A 9,870-nucleotide genomic window follows, 5' to 3' on the forward strand; every position below is an offset into this window, starting at 1 on the left:
GAAAGACAGTTGTAGCTTAGTAGGAAAAGAATGGCTATTTCTGTGTTTCTCAACCTTGATGCCCGCAAAGGTTGTGATTTAAATTGTCTGGAGGAAGACCCAGACATTTTTAAGTTTCCCAAGTGATTTTAATTTACATCTAGATTTAAGAACTACTGCTCAGTTTTCCTACTATAAATTTAAGAAAATTGGGTTTGTGGTGATTGGTGGCAGTAGTGGGTTTTGGTAAATAGTTAAGATATCCCATGTGACTCTTTCAGTAGTGACTTTTACCTGTCCTGTATAATAAACAGTCTCTTAATTTCAACCAATAATATGTTACTAGAAATGGGCCTTAAATTTTAGTGATAGGTTGGTTTGTTTTGAGGTAGATTCTGTTACCTGTGAACTAAAATTTTTTTTTTAAATAAAGCTTTCGTCTTTTTTCTCACATTCTTTTGACATACTTCTAGCTTTTATAATTTTTTTAATTTAGGGTTTTTTCCTTCACAATTATACATATATTTTATTGAATAACCTTATGAAGGTTGTAAATGTATTATGTTGGGCATGCCTGTGGCTCTCCATGTTTGTTTCATTTGTAATTTTTAAGCCTTATGTCTTAGGACTGTAAGTACATTTTATTTCTGCTTTTATTATATGTAATTGCACAGGTACTGCCATGTAGACAAAAATGTGATGTTGCTAAAATGGCACTGTTGGCTTGCAGTCCAGGTGCTGTTCTATAAAAGGGTTACAATGTTCATTTATTAGGTGGTATATAAATTTCAGGAAAGGAAAATGGATTATGGATATTATGTACAAATTTGTTTGCAGGTCGAACATACAAAGATCAGTGATGAATAAGATTAAGTAGGCTGGACAGCAAACTCCAGATTGTGGCTACTGTCATACCTGGACCAGAATTCTTCTCTCCCAGGATGTAAAGGAGGAGAAAATTATAGCTAGTGATTGGATACTTAAAAAACACAACTTTTTTTTTTTTAAGGCAAATGACAAATTCTCATGGATGAAGTTAAATTGTATGTAGTTTGTATCCTCAGCAGGTTTAAGAAAAGTAGCTGGGCTGTGTTTTCTCTGCCTAAAGTGCTGCTAATGCAACAAACCATTTCATGCGGCTCATTTTGCTACTTACGATAGCTTCAGATATCCAGAGTATTGTCATTGAGAAAGTCCATTTTGTCTTTAATGGACAGTACTAGGTGCATTCTTCAAAAAGATGATTTAGTGCAATAGTAGGCTGCAGCCACGAGCAAGTCCAATCACCATTGGTAGAAAAGGAATTTAAGAGAACTGTTCTGCAAACACTAGAAAGACCAAAGTGAAAGGTCTAGTTAAGCTCTTAGAAATGCCAGAGGACACTGAGTGCCTCTGCCTCAAATCTTAGCATGTCCTCTGAGCTGTGAGGTGACCCAGTAGTCTAATTTGTTTTGGTATTTTTTAGTATAATCAGAACTGCTTCAGCAAGGCAGTAGTACCTAGGGGACAGGCACAAGGCCTAGTGGTTAGATTTTGTAAGCCCAGTCAAGGGTAGGCCTCCTGACTACAAAGATATGTCCAAACATGTCTGGAAAAAGCCAGGTTATATGGTATGGTGCCATATAGCATATTTAAAATGTAGAACATGCCCTTCCTATTGGGTTCAGCTTTCCTTTAAAGGTTAGTCCCTTGCCAAGAGCAGTGAGGGTCCAGGATGTATATTGAATGCAGCAGGCAGAGAAGTGGGAGGAGAAGCCATGTAATGTATTTGGTCTTGAGCATTCTTTGTTTCTTAGGACCACATGCAAGAGAAGTGATTAACCTCTACCTTGAAAACTACCATTTCAGTGATCTGTGACTAAAAGTACACCACAAACAGACATAAGCCCCAGCCCACTACTACTTCACATAGCCACAGGAACTGGTTGTAAAGGGTTGGAGAAAGAGACATTCAAATACGAATCGAGGTCATTGAAGCAGTGCCGTAGCTCTCATGACCTCTGAAAAGGTCACAGTGATGAGAGATTTGGTTAGGGCCTCTGCTTGGTGCCACTGCAGCATATTTTGCCTTTGACTCTGAACTTAAAATGTTTTTAAAGATTTTTATTAAAATATATAACATATTAGCTTCAGGTGTACACAATAGTTATTCAATATTTATATAGCTGGAGAAGTGACCACCATGGTGCTAAGTCCAGCAACCATCTGACACCATACAACACTATCCTAGTATTATTGACTATATTCCCTATGCTATACCATTACATCCCCAGGACTGACTGTTTCATTGGAAATTTGAACCTCTTAATTCCCCTTCACCTCTCTCCACTGCCTTTTTTAATTTTTCTTTTAGAGCTGGCATTCAATATTATTTTGTTAGTTTTTGATGTATAGCATAGTGGTTAGACATAATTTACAAAGCAATCCCCCTGACTAGTACCCACCAGGCAATATATGTAGTTATTACCATATCGACTATATTCCCTATGCTTTACATACCCATGACTACTTCAGAACTACCAATTTATACTTCATCCCTTCATCTTGCTCCTAAGCCCCCCTCCCACTTGGCAACCATCAGCTTGTTCCCTGCACCTATGAGTCTGTTTTGTTCATTTATTTTGTTCATTAGATTATGCATATGAGATCATGTGGTATTTGTCCTCTTAAATAGAATCTTAATGATAGTGTTCTAGGCCTTTGGGTTTTTACAACTTCACCTCAGATCCAAGGAGAAAACCCTACTCTAGAAAATCAGAAGCCAAAATTTTTAAAGTAGGGCTGGGATAGATGACTTGAAATTTCATAATGAAAGTTTTGTTTAAGCCACCTCTTGAAAGCATTTGGACATTTCTGCTGTCAGCCTGAGTGGCAGATGGCCTATATGATTAGGTGTCTTAGAAGAGTGCAGAATAAGTGATTTGTAGCTTCTGAAATTCATAATTTCTATGTTTCAGTCCTAGAAGCAGTAGCTGACATTGTGAACTAGGTTAGGGTTCTGGTGCACTTGGCATTTATAGAGTGCAAAATGACTAATTGAATTCATAGTGACTAGTAGAGGAGTAGGTATTGGATGTTCAGTCCTTGAAATGGCAGAAATAGCTAATAGTGAATAATAAGTCTAACACTGAGCATTTCCCATGTGCCAGGCATTTTACATGGATTTTTTTTATTGAGCTGTCTCAGAAGGAGAGAGAAGTTAAACATAATTCAGCAGTCTGATCCCAGAGTCCCTGATTTTGAGAAAGTATTCAAGTTCTTTGCTGAAATTGGTAGTTAGTGGCCTTCAAAGGGTGGGCAAGAGTCTCTACAGCTTTTGGGTGTAGAGAGACTGACTGTGCTTGTGCCTGGCCTCTGCTTCTGGAAGTCGAGTGTATATGGTGAGAAGTTAGCACACTGGCCATCTTTTGAATGCTGGACCAAGTCAAGCATCCTGGTCACTGTATTCCCAGAGCTCATGGAATGACTTGACTGTGTGTCTCAAGGACGTTTATATGAGCCAGATTTGAAAGAACCAAAGTTGCTCTAAGTTGAGTGAATATCATTCAACTCAGCACCTGCCGCCATAGCCTGTTGTTCCTGAGGATAAAGGAACTTTTGCAATGGGGTTAGATTAACAGATATATTAGAAATGAAAAGGAAAACCCATGTTGTCTTTTAAGAAGGTATATGTGGAGTGGGACACCCCAACTCCAACTTTTTTTAAGTTTTTGGTCAATGGCAAAATTGAGAAGGTACAGAGATTTCCCATATGCCCCCATCCCCATGTGTGCATAACCACCTCCATTGTCAACATCTACTAGGATGGTACGTTTATTAAAAACGGTGAACCTACATTGACGTAAGACCCAGAGTCCATCGTTTATATTAGGATTCACTCTTGGTGAACATTCTATGGGTTTACATTCATTGTACGTTCTATAGGTTTGAACATGTGTTGTTACATGTGTTCATTATAGAGTATTTTCACTGCTCTCAAAATCCTGTGCTATCTATCTTACCACCTCACAACCTCCATCTGTTACATCTAAGTGAAATAATTCCTTTTCTCCCTAAAAGCCCAATTGATTTTGGAGTATTGTAGCTGAAGAATAACCTCTTTATTTTTTATTTTTTTAGAATCTAGTAAACTTCTGGTAGTCTCTACAAGACTGCTAGAAACTAGTCAGCTGTTCAGGCTTTAACAAGGATAGTAAATGGCATTTCATGGCAGCCTTTCATCACCTGACCACCTCCCCACCTTTCTGAAGACCGTTACCGATACATGGTTCTGTACCTTTCCCATCCTCACCAACTTGGCAGAATCCAGGCTGTGCTTTGGTTCTCATCTGGGTTCCTGGTGAAAGAATGGATGAATGACAGACCTGAGTCCTAAGTCCATTCGTTGCTTGGCCTGGTTCGGGTCTGTAGGAACCAATCTTTGCATTTAAAAACCTGTGACTGTGAGATCTGACACCCAATATTCCAAGCCATGGGCAATAGTCACATTCTTGTCTATGAGAGAATTAAGACTTCCAATTTGAGGCAAAGAACAGATACTCGTCTAAGAGGGAGATCAGAGGAAAGAATAAATTGGCAAAAAGAATAGGAAGAAGGGGAAGCATGGGTTGTGTGCATTGGAGGGGTAGGGAGGTGGGTTATGTGATTCTAGCAAGAGGGCTTAGTTTTCTCAGGCAGAGTGTAGTTAAGGGCCGCTATCATCTGGGGAACATAGCAAATAAGTTGAGCAAGAAGAGCTATTGTCATGCTGCATAATGTCCATGGGAGTAAGTAAGCCACTGCTATGCACCAGCTGAGCTGAGTGGTAGAGTGCTGCTAGTGGCTGGCTTGGGTGGTGTGTCACAGGTACCTTGAATCAGACAAGTGATTGGATGGCCTGGGTGGGCTTGGGAGGGAGCTATTTTGACTTTACCACAGTACAGGTCCTGTGTCCTGTCCTTGTAGGAACTGCATGGTGTGTACAAAGGAAGCGGAAGGGTGTAGTGAGGTCCCTGATCCCACGTGTATTGTCCTGGGTAATTGCAGCTTTGAAGTTTCTCCACTAGCCACTTCTCTGTGTTAGCCAGGAGCCTTTTAAAATATAAGTTTCGAAAGGGCAAACAGAAGGAAATACTTTTAAACATTCATTCGGCAACTGCTTACTGAACACTGGTTGTGTGCTAGGTGTTATTAGGCACTGAAAATAAACAGTGGTATACAGCACAGTGTCCACCTTTGTAGAGCTTACACATCTGTGAGACAAATATAAAAGATAGAAATAATGCACTATGAAAAGAAAGAAAGCGGGGTAGGAGGCAGGAGGGTAAAAAGATGTGCCCTTTTAGATAAAGCTTGCACATTACTGTTGTGCAGGTTGTCTATGGAACAACTCCACTAGTTTGTGAATTAGGACAATTTTCTGCCTAATGGCAAGAATACTTTTTTTGTAGCGGCTTTTAAATTTTTAAATTTAGGACATGGTTCCATAGTGTAGAGGTTAGCATGTCTGCTTTACATGCAGAAGATCCTGGGTTCATACCCCAGTGGAGCCATAGTCTGGTCTTCAGGCACGCCACCCTGAATAAGTCCAATGTCTCTTCTCACAAGCTAAGTAGGGTCAGGCCTGGTTAGTACTTGGATGGGAGACCACCTAGGAAGACCAGGTGCAGTAGGCATAAATAATAAAAATAAGTTTTTAAATTTAGATAAATTTTAATTTATGCACTGATTGGTAGATTCTGAAGAGGTAACTGAGTTAAGACCTAAAGGATGAAAAAAAGCTATCCTTTTCATCTGCCTGTATTAGACACTATTTATCACAAAATGACATTTAAAAAAAAACTGTAGAGCGGCACTGACCATGACCTGGCAACATCCCGAGATTTCTGCCTTCAGCTGCTGGGGGCAGATGTTGGAGACAGCAGGGAGGAAGCTGGTGGATGGGAAACAGTTGTAGTCCCGGCTGGGTTTTTCTGACCAGAACCTGATGCCTCCACCTGAGCAACAGGACATTGCTCTTTGAAACTGACACAACTGTCCTGGTAGGGACACATTTATTCACATATTGAAGAGACGATAATCACTGCCAGGGAATCCCCTTCCTTTTTGAGATTCCTTCTCAGGCTTCAAAAGGACTGATTCATAGGGTCTCAAATTGCCAGCACCTCCCCTCCAAAACTCTAGAACTCTGATGACCTTGCCTATTAATACTTCAGAGTGCAATCAGACAAGATAAGATCTCTTTCTCCTTCCTGCTACCACCTCCATCAACCTTTCTGCAGCTGTACTTACGACCCTCCACCTCAACTGGATTATTCCAAATAGCATACCAACAGGGCTCCAGTATCTTTCTTTAGTCCTAAAAACAAACTCCTTTGACCTCAAGTCCCCCTTAAATATCTGTCCCTTTTCTGTGCTCCTCTCAGCAAAATTCCCTGAAAGAACTGTTATCTGTTTACTGTTAATCTTCTCATATTACATTCTCTTCTCCCCAGACCACTCCACTGAAATAATTGGCTTTATCAAAGTTATTTTCGCATTGCGAAAATAAGGTATTTTTCCGACTTTATTTAAAGTTCTAGTTTTTAGCATTTGAAGCAATTGACCTAAACAATTTCCTGGAAATAATTTCTTGTCTACCATTACACTACATGTACTTGTCTTTCTCCTACCTTTTTGATTGCTGTTTCTTTCTGTCCTCTAAATGTTAGGGTGACCCAATGCTTAGCTCTCTCTTCTCTACCTAGGTGGTCTCATCTAATCTTATCTATATGCTGGAGTCCCAGATTTGTATTCTTAGCTTAACTTCTCCCCTGTGCTCCAAAATTATATATCCAATGGCTTCTTTGACATGGCTCAGGTGTCCAATATCCATCTCAAACTGAATTCCTGATCTCCTTCCACCCAAATTCCTGTCATTCCCTATCTCAGTAAATGGTACTGCCATTCATAGTTATCTGCCATAGGTAGTCCCCACTATACCTCCAAATATATCTTTCTCTTCATCTCCACTGCTACTGCCCTAGTTCAGTCCTTAAGGATATTATTACTTCCCTTCTTCCCCCACTGCAGTCCATTCTTCACACAGTCACAAGAGTGATCTTTATAAACTGTAGAGCACACCATGCCACTTGCTGCTTACCCTCCATCTCCTGAGGTTGCTAAATGCAAATAGGATAAAATCCAGCTTTCTTACGGTGTCTTCCCTACAAAGCTCTTCACGATTTGGTCCTTACCTGCTTCTCTGCCTTCATTTCTTTTCACTCTCCCCATTTGTAAATCTCTAGCAGTGCTGACCTTGCTGGTTCTGAAACATATCAAGCTCTTTCTTACCTTAGAGCCTTTGCATGTGCTCTATTGAATGCTTCTCCCACCTCTTTCCATGGTCGAGCTGCCTTCAGCAGGTCTCTGCTTAAATGTATTTTGCCCTCGCTTCCCCACTTCACTTTCTAGATCAACTCTGTTTTCTTCATAGTACTTATCTACGTATCTCTTATTTGTGCTTATCACATCGAACCCATTAGAAGACAAGCTCCGTGAGGGCAGAAGTTCCTTTCTTCTGTCTTGTTTACCACTGTCTATGACATGAGGGGCAGGAAGGATACCAGATAAATATTTAATGACTGATTGACAGGCACAGACCATGCTGGCAGTTTTCTGGACCAGTTACTGCACTGAGAGGTTCTCCTTGGGAAATCCCTGCTACTCAGTGGCTCCTTGGCAGACAGGCCTTCCTGACTGGACATTCAGCACTTACAAAACTGTCACTTGGCTTGTAGGACATACTCAGGTCACACTCACCTTCACCTCACTGATACCTCCCCAAGTCTAGCTCCTGGAATGCTCAGCATCTCGGCCTGGCCAGGAGCTCCATAGGCAGCCAGCTGGCAGGTACAGACCTTTCAGTCAGATTGCCCTCTCTGGTGGTCTTTGCCCAAGTATGCTGGTTCCAGATGCCACATTGGTGCTGGGGTCCTCTGGAACCCCATAGGAGCATCCAGGTGTGAGGACACAGCAAGAGATGGTGGGTCCTACCTGTCATGGTTTTGTCATCTGCAAAGAAGCCCTTGATACATTGCATTGCACTGTTCCTGTCTGAGCCTACCTGGCCCATGCCGCCAAGACTAGTTGTGTGCGAACTTGATTCACAGAGGGAAACTGGCCCACAGATCTGTTGGGTATGTCCAGCATTCCTCTGTGGGTGTGTGACCAAGCTGCAGTGGCATTCAAACTCTGATAGCCAGACCAGGGATCTTGGACCTGGAAAGGAGAGATGGCAGCTTCTGGAGGCATTTCAGTGATGGGGCAGGGCAAAGAGGGAAAACCTGGCAGGGTGGACAGGCTCAGAGAAGCTGCCTCTCTGGATGGCCACCTGGCCCTCTGGCACCATCTGCTGGCTGGAGCCGATCAGTGCAGGGGAGTGCTTGTGGATAGTCTAGGACAAGACTGTAAGCCAACCCCATCCCTGTTCCTCCCTGCCTTTGCTGGGCCCAGCACAGCCATTCTGAGACCATAGGAGATATCAGTATACCTCCATATACTTTCCCTCTGGGGGGGGGGTGGAACGGAGGGTAGCACATGCTCTTCTGTGAAGCTTTGACTTATCTATGGTGAGTTGGTCAGACCTAGGTTCAAATCCCACCTTCCCACTTCCCTGCTGTGTGACCTGGGGCAGGATATATAACCCATCTCATCCTCACCGGCAGGCCCACTCTGACAACCCTCCATCTAGCCTGGGCCCACAGTTCTTCAGTGGCGATGGGTACAGATATGGGTCAAGAAGTTTTCTCTACCATTTAGTTGTGGATCCCACTTCTGTCTAGAGTTTCCAAGGCAGCTTCCCAACGGGGGGCCCATTGCCCACCAGGGGAGGCACTAACTTGCACTGGATGGCTGAGGTAGAAGCAAGGAAGCCGAGTGGTCTTTTCTGCAGCTTTGTCCAAGGCCTCAATTGAACTCCTGGGCCTTGAGCAGATAAGTCCTCAGGCACAGGAGCCTTGCAACAACCCCTCACTTTTTCTCCCAACATCTTCCATTACTCCTCTGGCCTTGGCTATGAAGGGTTGAGCTGCCGTGTGAAGAAGAGGCTACAGGGGCTCAAAATTCCTTTGAGCTGTCACCATGCTAAGCATGCAACATACATTATCACATTTTTCACACAGCCTTTTTTAAAAATTGATTTATGGCTTACGTGCAGTACGCAAATGTGATTATAACTCAGTGAATTTTTATATGCATACATCCATGAAATCACCACCTGGACTGAGACAGAATTTCTAGCATCACAGAAACTTCCCTCATCAATACCTGCCTCCCTGCCAAAGGTAACTTTTTTTCTATCTTCTCTAACCTAGATTAGTTTTGGCCTGTTTTTGGTCTTTGTTTCAGTGGACTCACACAATAAGAATTTGTTCATAGCTTCTTACGCTCAACATTATATGTCTAAGATTCATCCATGGTGTTGTTTATATCAATAGTTTCTTTTTTGTTGTTGTTTATGATTCCATTGTATGAATATATGATGGTTTATTTTTTCATTTTATAGTTGATGAATTTGTTATTTCTAGTTTTTTTCTTTTTCAATAAAGTTGCAGCGAACATTCTTAAATATTTCTTTTGGTAGACACAGGATTTATTCCTGTTGGGTATTTGTCTGGAATTGGAATTACTGAGCCATTGGTTATATATATGTTTAGCTGTGGAAGATACTGTCAATTTTTTGAAGTGTATCAATTCACACTTGTACCAGTAAAGTGTGAGAGTCCCAATTGTTCCACAACCTTGTCAACAATTGGTATTGTCGTTCACTTAATTTTAGCCATTCTGGAGACTAAAATATTAATTTTCACAAAAATTTTGTAAGGTAGGTACTGCTATATGCCCCGTACTATAGACAAAGAGACTGGGGCTATA

This window comes from Rousettus aegyptiacus, unplaced genomic scaffold, assembly GCF_014176215.1.
Source record: "Rousettus aegyptiacus isolate mRouAeg1 unplaced genomic scaffold, mRouAeg1.p scaffold_m13_p_7, whole genome shotgun sequence".
NCBI lineage: Eukaryota > Metazoa > Chordata > Mammalia > Chiroptera > Pteropodidae > Rousettus > Rousettus aegyptiacus.